This window comes from Tamandua tetradactyla, chromosome 3, assembly GCF_023851605.1.
Source record: "Tamandua tetradactyla isolate mTamTet1 chromosome 3, mTamTet1.pri, whole genome shotgun sequence".
NCBI lineage: Eukaryota > Metazoa > Chordata > Mammalia > Pilosa > Myrmecophagidae > Tamandua > Tamandua tetradactyla.
The window spans coordinates 83,198,028-83,223,098 of record NC_135329.1 but is presented as its reverse complement, the minus strand read 5'-3'; the positions used below and the strand labels follow the sequence as shown (position 1 = coordinate 83,223,098).

At 38.5% G+C, this 25,071-nt stretch overlaps 1 long non-coding RNA gene across 1 annotated transcript in view; it reads right to left on the bottom strand.

Moving 5' to 3' along the window:
* Positions 1–328: 328 nt before the first annotated feature.
* The window catches only part of LOC143676195 (uncharacterized), a 264,759-nt gene continuing 240,016 nt past the window's right edge, over positions 329–25,071 (bottom strand). Inside the window, exons 2-3 of the long non-coding RNA XR_013171898.1 lie at positions 1,020–1,098; positions 329–631 (exon numbers count right to left, since the gene is read on the bottom strand). This is a non-coding gene — a long non-coding RNA (uncharacterized LOC143676195). The remainder of the gene's footprint in view (positions 632–1,019; positions 1,099–25,071) is intronic.

Below are 25,071 nucleotides of genomic sequence, written 5' to 3'. Positions count from 1 at the left end.
AGCTTCACTAATTCATTTATTCATTCATCCACACATTCAGCAAAATGTAATTGGCTCCCCACTATGGGTGGAAACTGTCATAGGCTCTGAAGATAAAGCAGAGTAAACAACCACAGATTACACTAACACAAGTATGCAAGTCACCCTATTTAATTGCCATTGTTCCCACAGCCAGAACCAACTCCTCGGCATTCCCTCCTGACTCAATTAATCTTAAGTTAAAGTCATGTGGGGGTGCATGGGAGCATACTATGTGACTGGCAAAGCCTGTATCAGGTACCCAAACCTAAGCTGCAAGGGAGTCTGAGAGAGCAAATACGTACCATGTTTCTGCAATCCCCAGCAAGATTCAACCACTGGTGAATTCTGCCAAGGAGGAAACAGGATTTAATTGTTGTGCCCAAAAAATGAATGACAAATGGCCATTAGGAAAGGTGTCAGAGCATGGGCTATATCATCTTGCAGGATGAATAGTATGTTGCGCATGGAGAGAAACTCTGAAAGCTGTTGTGCTCTATGGCATCACTCTTCTTGGCTGGATGATACCGGCTTTAGCAATACCGATTTGGTGATGTGACCTCTGGCTCTTCTCAGTAAAGGTCAGGAACAGTGTGCATGGACTTCATTGAATCTGTGGGATTTTTTTTTTTTGATTTTTTTTTTTATTAATGGAAAGAAAAAAAAATTAACACAACATTTAGAAATCATACCATTCTACATATGCACTCAGTAATTCTTAACATCATCACATAGATGCATGATCATCGTTTCCTAGTACATTTGCATCAGTTTAGAGGAACTAGCAACACAACAGAAAAAGATATAAAATGTTAATATAGAGAAAAGAAATAAAAGTAGTAATAATAGTAAAAAAAAAAAAAACCCTATAGCTCAGATGCAGCTTCATTCAGTGTTTTAACATGATTACTTTACAATTAGGTATTATTGTGCTGTCCATTTTTGAGTTTTTGTATCTATGCTCTTCGCACTCTATAGATAACTCCATCATCTACACCTACCTTTAGCCAGTGTGGTACTATCTTCTTTCCTTTCATCCAGAAGTTGAGCAACACTTATTTTCCTCAAATGTTTTCTAAGCTGCCATGCAAACAAAAGAAATCCTTCATCATTTCTGCCAAATGGGAAGTGTGTGTGTCAGACTGTTGTCAAGTGAAGTAGATATGTGCCATTCCTCACACCTTCCCAAGCCCAGGTGCCCCTCCTTGTCTTACGGAAGGCAGGCAGAATTCAGTAGTTGGGGTCAATGAACATCATAGGTGTCACTAGCTTTGGCCTCCAACTTTGCTGTGACCTTTAATTAGCTGTTTGGCCTTGGGCAAGTAATTTGACGTTTCTAAATCATCAAATTGCTTCAGCTTCTTCAGCTTTAAAATACAGCTATAGGGCAGTTAGATGGTGGCTCAGTGGCAGAATTCCCGCCTGCCATGCCAGAGACCTGGGTTTGATTCTGCTGCCTACCCATGCAAAACACGACAATAAAATAGAGCTATAATCACCTATCCTGCCACGTGTGGCTGTGATAAGTGAATTATAATGTGTCAAGAGCCCAACCCCAGGCAGGGCACCCAGCCCCTACAAAGGCCAACCAGAGCTGCTCTCTTGAGCATCAGCCTGGAGCTCGCTTGCAATATGCTACCTTTTGTGCCCAAGCGCCCTGCAGGGGAGCTGGATGTACCGGTCTGGGAGGGGCTTGCTGTTCCTTTAACACTAAGGGAGACTCAGCTGTATGTTTAGTAGTGGCCCCTGTGCCGGGAGGATTTGGGATGGATTTAACATAGGTGTCGGGTGCAGCACCGTGGCACAGAAAAAGGCCCCTTGCATACAAAATCCGAAAGCTGGCACTTGCCCACGCAGATTCTGGAGCCTATTCTGGGTGGATTTTAATTTAACATTTATCCCCCGAGGCAGGTTTTTCTCAATTTCTCTCCTCTGTGTACCCTCTCAGCCGCCTGCTGCAGATGACTCATTCCTGGAAGCAGAGCAGGAGGTAGGAGGTACAGGTTGTGTGAGGACACAGGCACCGGCAGCCCCAGGACTCCAGTCACATCTGCTGTGATCTCAGAACTCCTTGTCTGGACTGCGGGGTTGGAGACAAATTGGATTTTAAAATGTCCCCCAGGCCACGAGCAATCACCACCGTGTGTGTGTGTGTGTGTGTGTGTGTGTGTGTGTGTGTGTGTGTGAGCATGCGCAAGTGTGTGTATGCACTTAGGCTCATGCCAGCCCACATCATGTCTGAAACCACTTTTATCACCACAGGATTAGGGTTAACATGGACACGCTGACTATCCACAGCCCCCAGAGGTCCAGTCCTGGTAACTTCTACAATTGTCAGACTCTGCTCTTGACCCTTGTTCTAACTTTTAATTCAGAAGCTGTGATTCAGGATGCAGAAGGGAGGTTTGGTTCTCAGTATTGTTTCTGCCACAAACTAATGGGCCTTCTAAGGACTTCTTACATCTTCCAACTCTGGGTCTATCCATCCAAGAAGAGAGAAGGAAATAAAAACTCTTGGCTCACTGCAGAAGTTCTGACCTCCTCCTACCTGTCCTCCAGTGTAGAGCAGAGGGATTAGTCTGTTTTCTGTGGCCCAGAGCTCAGTGCTCACCCAGGTCTACCAAAACCCCAAGGAGCTGAGCCCTGAGTGGGTACCAGCTACAGAAATGTGCTGGACACCGGCCTGTTGACGAGAGCTGCAGTCTCCAGAAGAGAATAGCCCCAGATGCTGATTGCCGGAAAGAGAGAAGGGAGTGATGGAACCCATTCTCAGTAAAGCTTAATCTGCAAGTCAAAACCTCTTCCCTGTCATCTTTACCCCACAAGGATTCTGGAGGTGGTTTGGAAGTTGAGAAGCTTTTATGAGAGGAAACAGATCTTTGAAGGGGCCCAGAAAGGAGCTGTACAAAGAAGAGAATTATGGAGACCATATTTTTGTTATTAATGAATCCATTAATTCCTTTACTTGTATTTATTATGTCTATTCTGGGCAGTGTCCTGAGTTAGAAACATAGAATAAAATAAGAGGGAAATAAAAATTTTTAAAAATGCAATACAACTGGACATTACAAGCTGTTTTCCACACCAATAGCATCATATCATTCCCTTAGCTACAAGAAAAAAAAAAAAAAAAGAGGAGGGGAATTTTTGAGTGAAAAATGCAGGGGAAGTGTTTCTAACCATAAATAGCAGTGAAAAGGTACAGGGGTAAGTGAGAGATTCTATGGCTCCCAACAGCTGTCTGCTGAGCTCATGGACTTACCTGCCCTATCCTGTCCTGTGATTGAGGATCTGAAGGATGGTATTTTTCACTAGGAGAAGTATAAAGGGAAAAGCACTAGAAAGAGGGTAGAGCTGCTTTTCCTACCACCTGTCCCATTGTGTTCCTAGAGTTCCACTGTACGTATCAGTGAGCGCACCTGAATCCTACACTAGATGTTGGCATGAGTAGAAACATGCCCCAGTCATTTTCAAACTCTAGCTCTGTCACAATGTCTGCCTCAGATTTTGAGTTCATAAACCTTGCTTGACTGTGTGTTGAAAACTGGACGCCTTTCCATTCTCTCTAAGGAAAAGACCTTTTTGCAAGTCTTAAATCACTTCAAGGCAAGAAATAAATTTCAGGAACAAAAGTCCCCTTTGTGGATTGAACTACCATAAGGTAAGGCTGCTCAGAAATTAGGCTCTGAGGATTCAGAGAAGAAATGTGTCCACACCAGACCTGGTTTCTATTACTAGGGGTCCTGGTTCTTTTACCACTTATTTGTTGCAAAGTCAAGTGCTGAAGAAAATGAAGCAAGATATTTTAAGTTTTCAAAGTCAATTGGAGCCAATATTCATAGCTGTGGAATTAAGCAAATGTAATTTTCAGACCCTCTACAAGGCTGAGTAATGAAATGTAACTTTAAATATTACAGTCCCCATGAAGATCCCACCAGTTCTACATGAACTAAATTAGATAAAAGCATCCTGGATGTCTCATTAATTTTTATCTACCTGAGAGACAAGATGTCTTTTGACATGTCTAAAGGAATTCAGTTAATGCCATTTGCTCATCAGGCTCTCTCTTGTGAATATCAAGTGTGGGTTTCATTCTTACTTGAGTTGTAGATTTCCTAGATGGTCTTTAAGATGCATATGTGTTTTAAGACACCTGGGATTAGTGTAATGTATTTCAGGGAAATAAGAAAAATTAAATTATATCTAGGATTCTACATTCATGCTGCAGTCTCGGACACAGCAGAAAAGTGGGGCACACAGTCCTTCTTGGCTTCTCAGCCAGTCTGAGTCACATTTCCAATCCTTCCTCCTTCTGATGGGTTCAGTTCCCAGCAACTCACTTCTGTTGTGAATATAAATGGTCTTCAATTTCTGTGTTTTATAAGTACATAACCATCCATCGTAGAGCATATTTAAAGCAGGCTGCTGTGTGTATACTACGTATAGGTTGTGGATGCAATGGGTTTCACTTTCTCTACTTAAGAACTGTGGTGGACCAATCATGTAAACAATCTCAGTGTATCTTCAGGTTCACCCATATGACTTTATGATCCCTTAATTTTCTGATTGTACACATAGCCAGTTTGTTGCTTTTACAAACAGCATAGTAGAAAATTTGACACAAGGAGAGTCTGGACAAAGTGAATTTCACTTCTCTCTTCTTCCTTTATTGTTGCTTTTTAAAGACAAAGCAAAATAAACTAAAGCTACAAACAGGATAACTGCCCAGGCCACCTGAGAACATGCCTGAACAAGCCTTCCAGAGGGCAATGAGAAATCTGTCATGTGGGAGCCCAAGGAGAAGAAACCAGCTGTCCCAGTGGAGTCTACTCTAGAGCAGCCTGCAGCCAGCTGATCCACAGACGCTATCAAAGAGCAGCAGAGTCCTGCACCTAACCTACAAATGAGCACCTACACATAAGACCAGTTGACCCATGAAGCCAACTTGTAAACTTGAGGGACACAGTCTTTGAGTTTTAAGCTTTTGAGTTTGGGGGAGGCTTGTTATGTGGCAACAGTTAATGATGCACTAATTCTTAGAATTTGGGCATCTCTGTGCTCCTGAGTGTTTGCACACACACACACACACACACACACACACACACACACACACACACACACACACCCCCCTCTGGGTTGCAGAGAGTACTATGATAATGTACCTGGAATTGAGTAGGTCTCCAACAAGTAGCACTCCCTCCACCTATGGCCCTATAGTCCAGACTCATTATAGCTTTGCTTCATCCCTCTCCTGAACAGAATAGTTATCCCTTTGCAAGGTGATGAAGTTCAGTGTCCTAAGGTGTTGTTCAAAAAATTCTGTCTAATGTCAATTTCTCAATATGATTTCCTCTATTTCCATAGATGATAACTTACTTGGACAATATTGATTATTGACGGAGAGATGGGGATGCTGAAGGCATATCAGATTTGAATATGCATGTCACTGGTTTCCAAACACTATCTCATTTAATCCTCTCTGCTGGCATGAATGATTGTGTCCCTTTGCAGATAAATATACTGAAGCTTGGTGAAATTAAGGACGCCATCACCAAAATTTCACAGTTAATTAGGGACATTTCTCTGTCTGACCTTGAAACATGCATTCTCCATTACTCCCAGTATCTCCTCCTGATATTAGGTAGACTGAATTAAGTTAACAAATCAAAGAGGCTGAAAGATGAAATTTCAGTCAGAAGTCTGTAGACAATGAAAGCAAAGTATTAAATAGCATAATTGGACAAACCTCAAACATCAGAACTTTCTACTAAGAAATAAACTGGCAACAGACTAGGGGAAGTGAATATAATTGACATTAAGATGAGTGCTAAAATAGCACCTCACAGGCTGAAGGAATCAATTCTTTGAGAAGAATTTAAATGAATAAAATCCTGTGTTTTCTTGCTTTTGGGATCCATGAGAGATTTTATCCATAAAAGTAGATTAATGGCCAAACTGTAGTATATTAACATCATAGAATTCTATTCAACTATAACAAGGAACAAGCTATTGATATATGAAACTACATAGATGAACCTTGTATAAGTTATGTGAATGAAAAAAGTCCATCTCAAAAGAATGCATATTTCATGAACCCATATGTACAATGTTCATTAAATAACAAAACTACAGATATGGAAATAGGGTAGAGGTTGTCAGAAGTTAAGATGTGGCTTAACTCTAACAGATGCTTAACTGTAGCCAGATTTAAAATGAGATAACAGACCAATGCTGTAGCATTTTTCCTACCCTCATGTTCTGATCCATTGTAGAAAAGAATAGAATGCACAAAACTTAAATGAAATCAACACTTCCTCACATATTAAAAAATTTGAATGACAATAGTCATACAATCAGTGGAACAGTGTAGTAAAAACCCTTAAGAGTGATCTGCTACTATGACCTGTTTTACATTTTTCAAACACTTTTTAATTTGAAATAAATATCCACAGGGAAGGGATAGCCAAAGACTCCCATTCACCTTTCACTTCACTACCCCAATGTTTCCATCTTGGACAATATCAAAATCAGGAAATCAGCATTAATGCAATCCTTCAGGCTTATTCAGATTTCACCAATTGTACATGCACTAAATTGTGGATGAGTGTGCATAGCTCTGTGCAATTTTATCACGTGTAGCTTTATGTCACCACCACAGTAATCAAGATGCTTAACTATAAAGTTACCACAATACTCTTTCATGCCATCTCTAGCTAGCCCACCTGCCCTCCATCCCTAATTCCTGACAACCACAATCCTTTTGTCTGTATCCGCATTTCGGTTATTTCATGAACATTGCACAGATTGACTCATGAAATATGTATTCTTTTGAAACTGATTTTTTTTCATTCATATAACTTCCACTAGGTTCACTCATGTAGTTGCATGTGTCAATAGTTTGTTTCTTTTTATGGCTGAGTAGCATTCTGTTATGTGAATATACTACATTTTCTTTAGCCATTAACCCACTGAAGGACATTTGGGTAGTTGCCAGTGTGGAGCTATTATGAATAAAACTGCTATGAACTTTTGTGTAAAAGTTTCTGCCTGAAAATAAGTTCTTTAGGATATATACAGAACAGCAAAATTGCCAGGTCATACAGAGAGTCCATTTTTAACTTTGAAGGAACTGTCAGATTGTTTTCCAGAGTGGCTATACCCTTTTACATTCCACCAACTATGAAAGAGAATTCTATTTTCTCTGCATCCTCACAAGTATTTTGTATCATCACTATTTTTTTTTATTTTAGTCATTCCAATAAGTATGCAGAAATATCTTATTTGATTTATTGTGTATTTCCATAATGGTTAATGTTGTTGAACATTTTTTCATTGCTATTCTGGCATTATTATATTCTTTTCAGTGAAATGTCTATGTATTTCTTTACCCACTTTCTTCTGTATTGTTTTTATTTTACTGCTGAATTTTGAGATATCTTTTATATTCTAAATACAAGTCCTTTCTCATATATGTGACTTTCAAATATTTCTGCCAGTCTATAATTTGTACATTTATCCCCTTAGTAGGATCTTCCTCAGAGCAAATTTTTAAAATTTTGATGAAGTCCAATTTACCAATTTTTTTTCCTTTTATGTACAGTGAATTTGTTGTAAATCCAGAATTATCTGTGTTTTATTCTGAAAGTTTTATGGTTTTATCTTTACTGCTATGATCAGTTTTCATTAATTTTTGAATAAGATTTGAGATTTAGATATTCTTTTCTGCCTATAGATTTACTCCAGCTTCATTTATTGGAATAAGGCTTTCATTCATTCATTGAATCCACCCATCACTTTTGCTCGTTTGTCAAAAGTTAATGTGACATTTAGGGTGGGTTTATTTCTGGGTTTTCTATTCTGTTCCATTGATCTATGTCTGTCTTTCTGCTAATATCATTTTCTTGATTACTACAGCCTTATAGTAAGTTATAATATTATGACTCCCATTACTTTATTCTTTTTCAACTCTATCGTAGGGTTGTAAAGAACCAGCTCTATTCTAAGGTGGTAAAAGATTTTTACAAGTTTACGTAAATTTTATGCAAATTTTCAAACAAGTTTGTCTAAGTTTACAGAAAAGCCTTGCTGAATTTTGACAGGAATGTGTTAAGCCTATGTATCAATTTAGGGAAAACTGATCTTTTCACTGTGTTGAGTCTTCCAATCCTGGAACGCTATGTTTCAAGAGCTATTTAGGCCTCTTTGATTTCTTTCATCACGATTTTTAAATTCTCATTGTACATATCCTATACATGTGCTGTATTTGTACCTAAGTATTTCATTTTCTTTGGAGCAATAATAATTTGTATTGCATTTTTGTATGAGTTTCCACTTGTTCGTTGTGAGTATATAGCAATGCAATTGATGCTTCTGTGTTGATCTTGTATCTTGAGATATTAATAATCCTGTGCATTATTTCTAGGAGTTTATTTGTAGATTCCTTGGCATTTGCTACATTGTCAATTGTGTTATCTGCAAATAAGGAGTATTATTTCTTTTCCTTTCTTTATGCTGTGCTCTAGGTTCATTTATTTCCTGTGCCTTATTGCAATGGTAAGAACTGCCAGTTTGCTTTCTTCCTGGTATTAGAGATAAAGTATTAAGCCTTTATTTTATTTATTTATTTATTTATTTATTTATTTATTTATTTTTGCATGGGCAGGCACAGGGAAACGAACCTGGTTCTCCAGCATGGCAGGTGAGAATTCTGCCTGCTGAGCCACCATTATTAAGTCTTTATTATTATTATGTATGATATTAGCTGTTTGATTTTGTACTTGCTTTTTAATTGTTTGTTAAAATTCCACAGTGAAATCATCTGGACCTAGAGAATTTTTTTGAGGGGGAAGCAAATTTTTAATTACATATTCAGTATATTTGACAGCTGCAGTACAATTTAAGTTATCTATCTCATCTTGGTGGAGTTTAGGTAGTTTGTGGTTTGGGATGAATTGGCCCATTTCTTCTGAGTGCCAAATTCATGAACTTAAATTTCAAAGTATTTTCTTATTACATTTTAATGGCTATCGGATGTGTTGTGGTATTTCCTTGTTTCATGCCTAGTATTGGTGATTTGTGTTTTCTCTTATTTTTATCTTTGTAAATATTGCTAGCATTTATCATTTTTCAATTTTTAGAACAAACTTTTTTTTACTGATTTAATCTGATTTTTTTTCCTGTTTTCAGTTTCATTCCTTTCCATTTGTATTTATTATCCTTCAAAGTTTTTGTGTGTTTTATGCCTCTTCTTTTTCTTGAGTTAAAACTAAGGGCATAAGATTTTATTTGATTTCTTCCTTCTTTTATAAAGTAATAATTTAGTGATATAAGGTTCCCTTTTAGCACAGCTTTAGCTGCTTCCCGCAAATTCTGGTCAAACATTATTTTCTTCTTTCTTTATGTGTATTTTATTTCCTTTGAGATTTCTTCCTAAACCCATGGACTAGTTAGAAGTGTAATATTTAATTTGCAAGCATTTGGAAATGGTCCATTGTTTTCTACTTTTGATTTCTAAATTGACTCTGCAAAAAATTTGTTCTGTATTATTTCAAATTATTTTAACATTATTAAGGTTTGTTTTATGAACCAGGATATGATTTATCTTGGTGAATGTTCCATGGGTGGTTGAAAAGGATATACCTCTGACCAGAGGATACAAAGAGGGTGGTCCTCCGTATGATTTCAAGCCTTTTAAATCTATTGAGACTTGTTTGAAGGACTGGAACGTGTGCTAGATTATGTTTCATGAACACTTGTAAAGTATGCGTTTTCTGTGGCTTTGTATGAAGTACCCTACAGGTATCTATTTTATCCAATGGCTAATAATGTTCAAGTCTCTATTTCCTTGTGAATCTTCTTGTCTAGTTTGTCTATTCTTTTAGTATTTCTTATAGGAGAGTTCTTCGTGGACAAAATCAATTTTTAAAAATTTGTGAATTGCTTGCTATTTATATAATTCATGATCAACAGTTTTCAATTTCAGCAGTTTGAATGTCATTCCACTGTTTTCATTATTTCTAATGAGAAACATCCTATTGATCTTACTGCATAACCTTTATACATGATGAGTTGCTTTACTATTGCAGATTTCAGAATTCTTTGTCTAAACAAACTGAAAAATATTCAGTTTATTATGATGTACCTAAATGTGGAATCTCTTTGAGTTTATCCTATTTGGAGATCATTGAGTTTTAGATGCATAGATTAATATTTTTCCTAAAATTTGACAGTTTTCATTCTTTATTGCTTCTTACTCTCCTATCTGTCTTGGGTGCTCTTTATGTGTATGTTGGCATGCTTGAGCATGTCTCAAAAATATCTGAAACTGTTCATTTTTCCTCTTTTTTACTTTCTGTTGTTCAGTCTAGAAAATTTCAAGTGACCTGCCTTCAAGTTCACTGATTCATTTGCTGGCTCAAATCTGCTATTGATCTACTCTAGTGAATTATCATTTCAGTTGTTGTATTTTTCAACTTCAGAATTTCCGTTCAGCTCTTTATTATAAGTTTCTATGTCTTTACTGATAGCCTTTATTTAGTGAACCATCATTCTTATACTTTTCTTTAGTTTTTCAAGCAAAGTATCAGTGATGGTTGAGTTCTGGTGTCAAGTTGACCAGGGGATGGTGCCCAGTTGTCTGATAAGGCAAGTACTGGCCTACCCATTGCTGCAAAGATATTTCCTAGTTGTTTGAAAAAACAGAAGGCTGGTTTATTAAATTGTCACTCAGTTAGTTGCAGCTGTAGCTAATTGCATCTGCAATCAACTAAGGGAATGTTTCCCACATACAAGATAAATCAATCAGTTGAAGCATTTCTTTTTTTTAAGGGAGAAGAGGGACTTTCTGACTGCTTCTTCAGCCAGTGAGGCTCTCCTATGAACTTTGTTGAGACCCATCATTGGAGCTGCCAGCTTCACAACCTTTCCTTTGGATTTTGGACTCTTCCATTCCCAAAGTTGCATGAGACACCTTTATAAATGTCATATTTGCAGATAATTCTTATTGGTTCTGTTTATCTAGAGAACCCTAACTAATACAGCTTGATAGCGGGAGTGGTTCTTGAGAAACAGAATCTTAAAAATGGGTTTTTACAATTGGTTTCTACTCTGATTAGAATGAAAGACACTAATAACTGTTTCCCGTAATCAAAATGGCACTGACAGTATGTGGGGTGAGTTGTCAAGAGAGATACACAAAATATCGCCCTTTGATTCTGCTAATTGTACACTTATATGAAGCAAGGTTCTGGGCGAGAGAGTTTTTGACACCCTAACAGAGTTTTGTGGATTTGAGAGGTATAATGATGTTGACTGGCTGTTGTTAGATATGCTAGATATAGTTATGAGGGAAGGGATGAGCTGAAGGCTTCAAATCTGCAACTTAAGCACCACAAGAAAGATGTAAAAGTTTCCATGTGTGCCCTGAAAGGAAATCTTATTTCTTGTGATTGTAGACTTGAAATCTCTAAAAAGGAACACAAAACCTCATTGTGTAAGTAGCAGATTAACAACATATACTAAAATCTCAAACTTTCAGGGTGTCCACTGTTAAAGTAAAGGTTTTTATTAGAAAAGAATGGGGCCCTGAAACTGGGATGGGGACATATGGCTTAATAATGACAGCAATGGAGACATGGAATCCCTGGAATCTGCTAAGACTTTGCTAGGTAGACCTGCAATGGACTGTCTTTAAGAAATAGCCATCCAATCTCCTACCTGCCATGAGGAAAGACCTCCGGACTGCCTTAAGGAAACAGCTTCCCAGCCTCCAGTCTTGCCAGAGGAGTCTGTCATCCAATCTCCACCTAAAGAGATTAACCCTTCAGTGCCTGCCAAACTTATAACACTGCCCTGGGGAAACAGCCTTCACTCCTCTGTCTTGAGTGACTAATCCTGTTTCACCAGATGAAACTGCAACAGAATGCCCTGAAATAATTGGCTTGAAAGACATATCTGTTTATTTTCATGACTCACCCCCACTGCCCATCTTTTCTTCAAGACCCATAACTAGACGAAAGTTCCAATAGGCCCTGAAAGGTGAGGTACAAAGTGTGACCCATGAGGAGGAAGGTTATTCTTCAAAAGAACTGTATGAGTCTTCCAATCTATATAGAAAGAAATCAGGGGAATATGTGTGAGAATAGATATTAAGGGTGAGGGAAAATGGTGGAAGGAATATAAAGTTGAATCAAGCTGGATTTATTGATATGGGCCCATTAAGCAGTGATTCTGCATTCAGTGTTGTAGGTCAGTGGAATTAGAAAGGGCATTAACAGTTTGTTTGGATGGTTGGCTGAAATGTGGATCAAAAGGTGGCCAACATTACCTGAGGTCAAAATGCCAGGACTGCCCAGGTATAATGTAGATGAGAGGATTCAGAGGCTTAGAGATGAGAATGCTAGAGTGGATTTATCTTGGAAAATCTGCTCACACCCCACAGGAATATTCAGAGGACACATCTTTCACCAGAACCTTGAGAAATAATTTCATGAGATTAACTCCATCCTCCTGGAAGAGCTCTGTAGTCTCCCTTCTTTGTAGGTCAGATATTACTATGGAAACTGCTATCACTGAGCTGGAATCCTTAAACACAGTGGGGTTGATCATATCCCAAGTTGGCAGAAGCCATCTAGTGACAGTTAATCACCACAGACCAGGTGGGCATGGCAACAATAATGGACAGCAGACTCAAAGCAACAGTCAAAATAATTTGACTTGCAGAGACGTGTGGCATTGATTAGATCATGGAGCACCTAGAAGTAAAATAGTTGTACAATCTGCTAAATTCTTGTTTGAGCTGTATAAGCAGAATGATTCTAGGTCAAGTGAATAGAAGTTTCAAAAGTCTAACTTAAATTGCAAAAACAGAGAGTCATGGCCCCTTGATCAATTCTTAGACTTGAAACAGTTTACAGATCCAGAGCCCCACAAATGAGGGGAGGGTCAGGTAGCCATGAGGAAAGACCCTTGTACATGCTCCAAATTTACACTGTTAACCTTCCTCCCAGCTTTCCCCAAAGAGACCTTTGGCTTTTTACCAGGGTGACTGTGAACTGTGGAAAAGGGAATGATCAGATGTTTGGGTGATTATTAGACACTGGCTCAGAAGTGTCACTAATTCCAGGAGATCCAAAGCGTCACTCTGGTCTACTAGTCAGAATAGAGGTTTGTAGAGGTCAGGTGATTGATGGAGTTTTAGCTCATATCTATCTCACAGTGTGTCCAGTGGGTCCCCAGATCCATTTTATGGTCATTTCCCCAGTTCTAGAATGCAAAATTGAAGCAATCATACTCAGCAACTGGCAGAATCCCCACATTGGTTCTCTAACTTCTGGAGTGAGGGCTATTACGGTAAAAAAAAAAAAAAAAAAAAAAAAAAAAGGTCAAGTGGAAGCCTCTAGAACTTCCATTACCTAGCAAAATAGTGAAACAGAAGCAAAACCAGATTCCTGGAGAAATTGCAGAGATTACTGCCACTCTTAAAGACTTGAAGGATACAGGGGAGTGATTCCCACTACATACCGATTCAACTCTCCTATTTGGCTTTTGCAGAAAACAGATGGGATTTGAAGGGTGACAGTGGATTATTGTAAACTTAACCAGTAGTGACTTCAAGTGCAACCTCTGTTTCAGATGTGATATCATTGCTTAAGCAAATCAACACATCTCCTTGTATCTGGTACGCAGCTAATGATCTAGAAAATGCTTTTTTTCTCAATAGCATTCAGTACACATCACCAGAAAGTTTGCATTCAGTTAACAAGGCCAGCAATATACTTTCACTATCCTGCCTCAGGGGTATATCAACTCTCCAGCCCCATGTCACAATCTTGTCCTCAGGGACTTTGATTGTTTCTCCCTCCCACAAGACTGATCCGTTATATTGATAATATCATGCTGTTTGGACCTAGTCGGCATGAAGTAGCAGCTGCTCTAGACTCACTGGCAAGGCATTTGTGGGTCAGGGGATGGGAGGCAAATACAACAGTAATACAGGGGCCTTCCACCTCAGTGACAATGCTAGGTGTCCAGTGCTGTGGGGCATATTAAGATATCCCTCCTTAGGTGAAAGATAAGCTGTTGCATCTGGCACCTTCTATGACCAAATAAGAGGCACAATGCCTATTAGCCTCTTTGGATTTCGGAAACAACATATTCCTCATTTGGGTGTGCTACTTCTGCCCATTTATGAGTGGTCAGAAAAACTGCTAGTTTTGAGTGGGCAACAGAACAAAAGGAGGCCCTGCGACAGGTCCAGGCTGCTGTGTAAACTGCTATGCTACTTGGGCCATATAATCTAGCAGATCCAATAGTGCTGGAAGTGTCATTGACAAATAGGGTTGCTGTCTAGACCCTTTGGCAGGTCCCTATAGGAGAATCACAGTGCAGACCGTAAGGATTTTGGAGGAAAGTATTACCATCCACTGCAGATAACTATTCTTTTGAGAACAGCTTTTAATCTGCTACTGGGCTTTAATAGAGATTGAACATTTATCCATGGGACACCAAATTACCATGACATCTGAGTGGCCTGTCATGAGCTAGGTGTTGTCTGACCCACAAAGCCATAATGTTGGGCATGCATAGCAGTAGTCCATCATAAAATAGAAATGGTATATTACAGATAAGGCTCGTGCAGATCATGAAGGCTAAGTATGTTACATGAGGAAGTAGCCCAAATCCTGATGGTCCTGACTCCTGCCATTTTACCTTTTCTTTCCCACACCAGAGCTATGGCCTCTTGGGGAGCTCCTTACAGTCAGTTGACTGAGGAAGACAAAACTTGGGCCTGGTTTACAGATGGTTCTGCACAATATGCAGGAACCACCCAGAAGTGGACAGCCATAGAACAACAACCCCATTCTGGAATGTCCTGAAAGGAAAGTGGTGAGGGGAAATCCTCTCAGTGGGCAGAACTTCAAGGAATGTACTTGGTTGTTCATTTTGCTTGGAAGGAGAACCGGCCAGAGGTGTATTTATATACTGATTCATAGGTTGTTGCAAATGGTTTGGCTGAATGGTCAAGGACTTGAAAGGAGTGTGATTGGAAAATTAGTGACAAGGAAGTCTGGGGAAGAGGTATGTGGACAAAACTTTCTAAGTAGGCAAAGAACGTGAAGAAATTTGTGCCCTCTGTGAATGCTCACCAGAGGGTGACTTTAAAAAAGAGGAAAGCTTTGATAATCAAGTGGATAAGATGACCCATCCTGTGGACACAAGTCATCTGCTTTCCTCAGTCATTCCTGCCATTGCCCAATGGGCTCATGAACAAAGTGGGCTTGGTGGTAAGGATGGAGATCATGCATGGGCTCACCAACATGGAATTCCACTCACCATCGAGCTGGCTAGGGCCATTGCTGAATTCCCAATCTGCCAGCAGCAGAAACCCATACTTAATCCCTGATATGCCATCATTCCCCTATATGATCAGCCTGCTACCGTGGCAGGTTGATTACATTGGCCTACTCCCATCATATAAGGGGCAGTGATTTGTTCTAATTGGAATAGACATATACTCTGGATATGGGTTGCATTCTCTGTACTCAGTGCTTCTTCAAAAATTTCCATAAGTGGACTTATAGAATGCTTTATCCACCATCATGGTATTCCACACAGCATTGTTCCTGATCAAGGAATCCTCTTCACAGCAAATGAAGTGTGGGAATGAGCATATGCTCATGGAATTCTCTGGTCTTACCATGTTCCCCGTCTTCCAGAGGCAGCTGGGTTGATAGAAAGGTGGAATGGCCTTTTGAAGACCCAATTATGGTGTCAACTAGGTGACAATACCTTGCAGGGCTAGGGTAATGTTCTCCAGGAGGCTGTGTATGCTCTGGATCAGCATCCACTCTATGATGTTGTCTCTCCGATAACCAGGATTCATGTGTCTAGGAATCAAGGGGTGGAAATGGGAGTGGCACAACTCACTATCACCCTTAGCAATTCTCTAGGAAAATTTTTGCTTCCTGTCCCTGAAACCTTAAGCTCTGCTGGTCTACAGGTCTTAGTTTCAAAAGGAGGAGTAGTCCTACCAAGAGACAGAACAATGATTCTGTTGAACTTGAAGTTAAGACTGCCACCTGGCCACTTTGTGCTTCTCATGCCACTGAATCAACAGGCAAGGAATGTGATAACTGTACTGTCTGTGGTGATTGACCCTGACTATCAGGGAGAAATAAGACTGCAGTGGAGGTAAGAAGAGTTTTCCTGGAATAGAGGAGATCCCTAGGGTCTCTATTAGTAATAACATGTCCTGTGATTTAAAGTCAATGGGAAACCGCAGCAACCCAATCCAAACAGGACTACCAATAGATGAGAAACTTCAGAAATGAAAGGTTAGGTCACTCTATCCAACAATGAACTATGACCAGCTGAAGTGCTTGCTGAGGGTAAAAGGAACATGGAGTGTGTAGGAGAAAAAAGGTAGTGATAAATATGAACTATGACCACATGACCTGTTATAGAAATGAGGACTGTCATGAGATGAATATTTCCTCCTTTTTTGGTCATTTTTTAATAAAATGATATAATGTGGCAACCCTAGCAATACACTCTCCCTAGTGTTTGCTACTATTACTATCTATTGTACTTCTTGCTTGTTTGCTTAGTAACTTGTGGAGTAATTATCTAAAGTCCATATTCTTGTGTGAAGTCACTGACATCTATACTTTGGTGGGTCAGTGATCAGTTTATGGTTGAATAGAGATTTCATGAATGCTCACAACCCGTAAATATCCCAGTTTTTGCTATGGGTATATTAGAACAGGTCCTCAATGCTCAAGTATTTTATAACTCTGACTTATCCTTCACTTCCTGCCAGGACAAAGCACTAAAGTCTTCCAGAGTTATGATCACAGGGCCTTCTCAGATCTTTCCTGATCTTGCTTGCAGCCTTGTGAATGCAGATGTCCTTCTAGATTCTTAGGAACAAAAGACTCCACAGGTACTTCATTCACAGCTTTTCCTTTAAGTTGTTGGTTAGTCTATTTCTTCTCCCTTAACTTATCACCCATAACTTCATGCAGTTACAAGGTAATTACACTACCTACCATTGCCTTCATCAAACTTAGTTTGGCATGGAGACTATTCACACTGAATGAGAGCTGCAAGTAAGCCTTGTAATTGGGGTCCTCAATGGAACCATCATCCAGGCCAAGTAATTACAATTATTTAGCAATGAGGCTTTGAAACAGCCCCAGTTCCATTTTGTTCCCTCCAGGGCTGAAAAACTTCATCAATAATGTGTGTTGCTATTTTTCAAGGCTCCCTCTGAGCTGGAGAATAGGGGATAGCATTAGGGCAAGTTTAAACACCATGAAGTTCATGGTTCTTACTGAGATTCACATATTTTTCTTAATAAACATCCCCTTGGAATGAAGAAAGCCATTGACTGTGTTAGAATTGTTTAAATGTTGATTCTGCACATTTTTGCCTTTCTTTATTTTAAAGAAGGGTGAATTTTCAGAGGTCCTTACTTCACGATTTTCAGTGACACCATTCTGTTTTGTGTGTGTGTGTGTGTTGTTGGTTTTTTTTTTTTTTTTTTGGTATGCCTTCATTTTTATTCAGGTATTCCTGAATGTCTTTCAATAAACATTTTTTTAACTTTATAACATAACATATATACAAACAAAGAAAGGAAAATAATAATTTTCAAAGCAATCTTCAATAAGTAGTTACAGGACAGATTCCAGAGTTTGTCATGGTCTACCATTCCATCATCTCAGATTTTTCCTTCTAACTGCTCCAGAATATTAGAGGCTAGAAGGAATATTTTTTTTTATCATCACAATCCACTTTTTTCTTCTATTTGTGAAAAATAATATATATACAAAAAAGCAATACATTTCAAAGCACAGCACAACAATTTGTTGTAGAACAGATTTCAGAGTTTGGCATGGCTTACAATTCCACCATTTTAGGTTTTTACTTCTTGCTGTTCTAAGATACTGGAAACTAAAAGAAAGATCGATATAATGATTTAGAATCATATTTATTTCTTAAACACTACCTCCTCTGTATAACTCCACCATCACCTTTGATCTTTCTCTCATTCTGTAGGGGTATTTGGGCAAAGAACTACCCCTTCTAATTCTTCGTGTTGGAAGGGGCTGTTGATAATAAAGGGTAGGGGAATGAAACTGGCTGATGCTCTGGAAAGGCTGGTCTCTCTAGGTTTCAGGAATTATCTGGTCCAGAGACCCATCTGGAGGTTTCTGGAAAGTTATCCTAGTACATGAAACCTTTGTAGAATCTTTTTTTTTTTTTTTTTTTTTTTATTAGGAAAGACAGAGAGAAGGAAGGAAGGAAGGAAGAAAGGGAAACATTTTTAAACATTTTCTTGTTTTATTGTATTCTGTTTCTCCGTTTTTTGTTACATGGGCTGGGGCCGGGAATCGAACCGAGGTCCTCCGGCATAGCAGGCAAGCACTTTGCCCGCTGAGCCACCGCGGCCCGCCCCTTTGTAGAATCTTATATATTACCCTATAGGTGTTCTTTAGGATTGACTGGAATGGTTTTGGTCGGGGTTTGACAAGTTACGATAGGTAGCAATGTCTAAGCGAAGCTTGAGTAAGAGTGACCTTCAGAGTAGCCTATTGACTCTATTTCATAAGGAAGACATTGTCTATATTTCAGAACTTCATCTAATCTTTGAGACCAAAGGGAGAAAGGTTTATTTGGTCCAGAACCTAAATTTCTGTAGCACATAATGTAACTCAACCTCATGAATACATGGGATTTTTAAATTATTGGCTTGGTTTCTTTTCGTAGCTTTGGAAATGTTGTTAACAATTATCTCTTCAAATTTTCTGTCCTCCCCATTTTCATTTGCCTTTCCTACTAGGTGTTTAATTATACTTGCATGTCCCCATTATGTCCCCTAGATACCCTAGGTCTTTTACCCTCTCTTTTTTCATATTTTATTCTTTGTATTTTCTTCTAACCTAACTTCGAGTTGGGGAAGTCTTGTTTCTGCTTATATGTAGCTGTAAGAAAATGTCATCCCCATCTTAACAACAAGACAAATCTGGATAATCTGTAAAATCATAATTTTCCCTGAACCAGAGAGCTAAGGACACAAAGAAACCAAGTAAATTGAATTACAAAGAATGACAAGACCTTCCAAGAAGTGATAGGACATGAGAACTCTTTCTCTTTGGCAAGTAAAGTAGGAAAAGATGCCACCACAATGAAGATAAGAATAAATCAGTAAATCTTACCATTTTCTTAAAGATAATCTACCTGTTAATGTATCTGGAATAATTAGAATATTTGCCTCAAGGAAAGTTTCAATCTTGTGCAATGGCTTTTCCTTGGGATCAACTAGGCTCACAGGAAACATTGAGAGCTTAGAAAGAGATCTAGAGAAAACTTTACAGTGAAACACATGTGAAGGTGATTCTTGGCTGTCACAGGGAGATAGGCATGGAGGATTGACCACTGCCTCAGAACGTCTTCTCAGGCAAAACAACATTCTCAAGATACTGGCAGAGGAACAGAAAAGCCTCCTGCCCATAGGCTCCACAAGACCATCCACTTTTTCTCGTGGGAAGATATAAATGGAAGACACGGGCGGGCCGCGGTGGCTCAGCGGGCAAAGTGCTTGCCTGCTATGCCGGAGGACCTCGGTTCGATTCCCGGCCCCAGCCCATGTAACAAAAACGGAGAAACAGAATACAATAAAACAAGAAAATGTTTAAAAATGTTTCCCTTTCTTCCTTCTTTCCTTCCTTCTATCCTTCCTTCCTTCTCTCTGTCTTTCCTTTAAAAAAAAAAAAAAAAAAAAAAAAAAAATGGAAGACACCCTGGGGGAGGGGCAAGGAAACTCTTTTGACCCAGATCCTGCCACAGTGAGCTCTGCCACCACTTGGAAAGGGGCAAGAAACAGTCTCCTGTCCAGGATTCACTCCAAATACATGAATAATTTGGCTGTCATGAAGGTGAGTGGAAAGAATACTGACATAGTCAAAACCACCAGGCCTAGTTGCATAAGGAAAGCAAGTACTACCATCACTGCTCCTGTCCCCAGAAAGTGTCTAGCACCAAGTAACGTGCAACAGCAGACTAAGGCTGAGGGAAGATCAAGAGTAGAAAAGAATACTTTTGCAAGCTGAGGGTAGTAACATTGACAAAAAACTGAGCACCCAAGGCACACATTCAGCATAAAAGTAATGAAAGCCTAACATTGGAGGAATTTGAGGACTGTGGTGAGTTAAAAGTAAGAAGAGAAATGACAAAATCCAGGTCAACTATTGCCTATGTTAACTCAACTGACCATGCTAATAACCTAATAGAATAATTAATGTAGTTTTTCCAATAATTAATGTAATTCAATTACTAATGTAATTCAGTTCCACACATGTGTCCAGCATTAAAGGTAGACACAAAGAAAATCAGGGAAAAATGACTCATTGTTAAGAGATAAAGCAATAAACAGAACCAGACACAGAGATGACTCAGAAGCTTGAATTATCAGACAGAGAACTTAAAATAACTATGATAAATTTACTAAAGTATCTAATGGAAAAAGTGGACAAAATGCATATAGAGTGGGGATTTTGAAGAGTGATATGAAAACTATAAAAATAAGTCAAATTTAAATACTATAAGTATATAGTATATATTTATAATATATAATATTATTATATTTATAGTAATCAGAGATGAAGAATTTCCTTGATGGGTTTCCTGGCAGACTGTACATAGATAAATAAAGGGCCAGTGAAATTGAAGATCGGTTAATAGAAATTATTCAAACTGAAACACAAAGAGAAAAAAGAGTGAGAAAATCAGATTAGGGCATCCAGGAGTTTTGGGACATCATCAAATGGTCTAAAATATACATAATAGGTCAGAATATAAAGAAGGAAGATTTTCCAAAAGTAATAAATGTAACAAATCACAGGTCCAAGATGTGCTGAGTTCTCCAAGCAGGATTATTTAAGAAGAAATCTTTCAAAAGAAGAAAACAGTCAAAATGTTGTGAACTAAGGATATAGAAACAATCTTCAAGTCATAATAATGAAACAGAAATATTATGTACAGTGGAACAGAGTTGAGAATTACAACAGTCTTCTCTTTAGAAAACATAAAATACAGAAGATAATTGAGCAAAATTTCTAAAATACTGAAGGAGAATTCACCCATCAGCTCAGAATTCTGTACTTGATAAAAATATCTTTCAACAATGAAGATGAAATAAAGATGTTTATAGACAAAGAATAGCTGAGAAAATTTATTGCAATTAGCAAACCTGCACTACAGAAAGTTTAAAGAAAGTCCTTTAGGCTGAAGGACTATGATAGTGGATGGAAATTTATATGTATAACAACAAATTAATAGTACCAGAAATGGTAAAATGTACACATCCAGACCAGAAATTCCAAAACTAATAGGAGAAATAAACAGCTGCTTAAGTATAGTTGGTAATTTCAAAATTCCTCTCTCAGTATTTGACAAATCTTTGCAGGTTGATTTACTTCCTGTTTACCTTCATTTCTCAGGAGTAGTAGTCCTTTAGGGTCCCAACAATAAACATTTTGTTCAGTATCTCAATAGCTTAGCTGTATCTTCAGGAATTTGCAGGCATTTCTAGAGATTAAATAGTCTCAAATGCTAGGTTTACTGTGCTGGTATGAAAGGATGTATTTACCCTAGAAAAGCCATGTTTTAATGAAAATCCCATTTCATAAAAGTAGAATAATCCCTATTCCATACTGTATGTTTGAAACTGTAATTAGCTCATCTCCTTGGAGATGAGATTTAATCAAGAATGGTTGTTAAGCTGGATTAGGTGATGGCATGTCTCCACCCGTTTGGGTGGGTTTTGAGAAGTTTCTGGAGCCCTATAAAAGAGGAATCAGAGAGAATCTCTCATTTGGAGAATGAGCAATTCAGAGAGAATAGAGCAGAATGACATAGCCATGAGAAGCAGAGTTTACCAGCCAGTAGAGATGAAGAAGGAAAATGCCTCCTGGGGAACTTCATAAAACAGGAAGCCAGGAGAAGAAGATAGCAGATGATGCTGTGTTCACCATGTGCCCCTCCAGATGAGAGAGAAGCTCTGACTGTTTGCCATATGCCCTTTCACTTGAGAGAGAAACCTGGAACTTCATCGGCCTTCTTGAACCAAGGTATCTTTCCCTGGATGCCTTAGATTGGACATTTCTATAGACTTGTTTTAATTGGGACAATTTCTCGGCCTTAGATCTGTAAACTAGCAACTTATTAAATTCCCCTTTTAAAAGCCATTCCATTTCTGATATATTGCATTCTAGCAGGTAGCAAACTAAAATATTCACCTTTCTGGACTTTTCTCTTTTCAGATCTTGGCACTCTAATTCTTCACTGGTTGTTTAACTTTTTTTTATTTCTGAAAGAGTTGTTGTTGTTATATCCAGCTTTTCCCATTTTTCTCAGTGGAAGCATTGTTCTGAATTACCTAGTTTACCATTAACAGAAGTTTTTTTCATTGTAATTGCTTTCTAAATGTGTGAAAATATACTCCAATGTAGAAAGTAGGCATTAACATATATATCAGTTCAAGTGTATAGGCAGTACCATGAGCAGTTGCTTTGTAATATGAAATTGAATTCGTTAGAGTAAACATATGACCAATAAGCACATGAGAAGATGCTTATCATTAGTCATTAGAGAAAGACAAATCAAAATCACAGTAAGACAGCACTTCACATCACTTTTCTTCATATATTAGCCATCTAATATATTAAAAAAAGGAAAATAGCAAGTGTTGATGAAGAAAATGGAACACTTGTTCTACATTGCTGGTGGCAATGTAAAAGGTGCAGACTCCTTGGGAAATGGCTTGGTACTTCCTTCAAAAGCTAAATACAAAATTTCCATATGACCCAAAAATTCCACCCTTAGATATAAACTAAAGAGATTTGAAAACTTGGGCTCAAACATCTACTTGTACACCAACATTCATGGCAGCATTATTCACATTAGCCAAAAGGCAAAATCGGCACAGTTTCTATCAATAGGTGAATAGATAAACAGAATGCGGCATGTACATACAATGGGATATTATTCAGCCATAAAAAAGGAATGCTGCAATATGAATGAACCTTGAAAACATTTTGCCGAATGAAATAAAGTAATACACAAAAGGACATTGTGTGATTCCACTTACATGAAACATGTAGTATAGTCAATTCATAGAGACAGAAAGTAGATAAGATATTACCAGAGGCTGGAAAGTGGGTGGGAAGTTATTGGCTTAATGTGTGCAGAGTTTCTTTTGACGATGATGAAAATTTTAAAAAATATATTGTGATGGTTGTTGCACAACATTGTGAGTGCAATTAATACCATTGAATTGTATACTTAAAGTGGTTAAAATGGCAAATTTTGTGTTAAAATTTTTTTCACAATAAAAATAAATACGAAAAATGAAAGTAAATGAAGAGTTCTTCATATTTCCCTAGGAGGTAGCATTGAAGGGACACATAATAGATGTCTGTCAAACACCAGACAATATCATTATAGCAGAGAACCTTTCCAGACCTCTCAGAACATACAGTTGTAATTTCAGAGCTAGGAGATTGATGTCACCAATTTTTGTTATTATAAATGACAGACCTAGACTGAGGAAATAGATATTCATCTGTCAGAAGTTTGCAGGTAACTTTCAAGTGATAATATTTAACTCTGAAGGACATAGAGTTCAATAATGCCTCACCACTATTAAAGAGTCTAAGAGCCCAGTCCCAGATAAAAGGGGATAATCAAAATTGATTTTTCACTTCCTCCTAACAGACCCTCAGGAATAATTTCATCCTGCCTCATGCAGACTCTCTCAGAGCTTGCTTTATCGTTTCATCTACCCACTCTCTCAACACTCCCTTGTTACCCATGCCTGAAATTTACTCATTAGTAAAGTCCTCTATACTGTTCAATTCTTTAATGAAAATTCCTTTTCCTCTCTTGTTCTAATGAAAGCCTTACTTTATCCTGAAGACACTTTTTCCTCTGCCACTTGGTAAGATCTTTTTTCTTCCTATATCCCTTATAATATCCACTAAGCCTGAATGTGTGGTGGTTCTCCTTGCTTGGCATTAGGTTGATTACAGTGCCTCTCCTTCCTCTACACAACGTCTAGATTCTTTGAAGTAAATGCCTTCTATGCAAGTCTCCTGCTGTCCCTTCCTGGTTGCAGTTCTTCCTTCACTGAGGCCCTTGTTGCCAGTTTGAATTCATTATGTACTCCAGAAAAGCCATGTTTTAATCCTGACTCAATACTTGTGGAAGCAGCCATTTCTCTTAATTCTGATCCAATACTGTAGGGCAGGAACTTTGGTCAGATTATCTCCGTGGAGATGTGACTTGCCGAGTTGTAGTTGTGACTTTTTATTTAAATAGAGATGTGACTCCGCCCATTCCAGGTGGTCTTGATTAGTTTGCTGGGCTCCTTTAAAATGGAAACATTTTGGAGAGAGCCAGAGCCAACAGAGGGAGCAGATGTAGATTTTGGAGATTGAGACAGAAATAGCCTGCATGATAAGCAAGAACTTACAGAAAGAGCCAGAACCTGAGAGAAGAAACCTCCAGCCCAGACGATGCTAAGTTAGGAGACAAAACCCAGAGTTTTGTCCTACAGCTGCTAAGTGAAAGCCCACAGATGCCAAGTAAGGAACCCTCACAGGAAACAGAGGCTGCAAACAATGGAGCCCAGGAACAAGGGACCAGCAGAAACCAACTACACGCCTACCCAGCTGACATAGGTGTGCCGGGCGGCATTAGTATTACTTAAGTGAAGGTAACCTTTTATTGGGGCCTTAATTTGGATATTTTCTCAGGTTTAGAACCATAAACTTGTGACTTATTGAATTCCCCTTTTAAAAGCCATTTCATTTCTGGTATATTGCCTTCTGGCAGCTTAGCAAACTAATACACCCTCATTCACACACTTTTACTATCTGCTCACTGCCTTTCTCTGTACCATTACTTTTGCTTTTATACTTGGTGAATTCAGTATCAATGTGTTCTAGTTTGCTAGCTGCCGGAATGCAACACACCAGAGACAGATTGGCT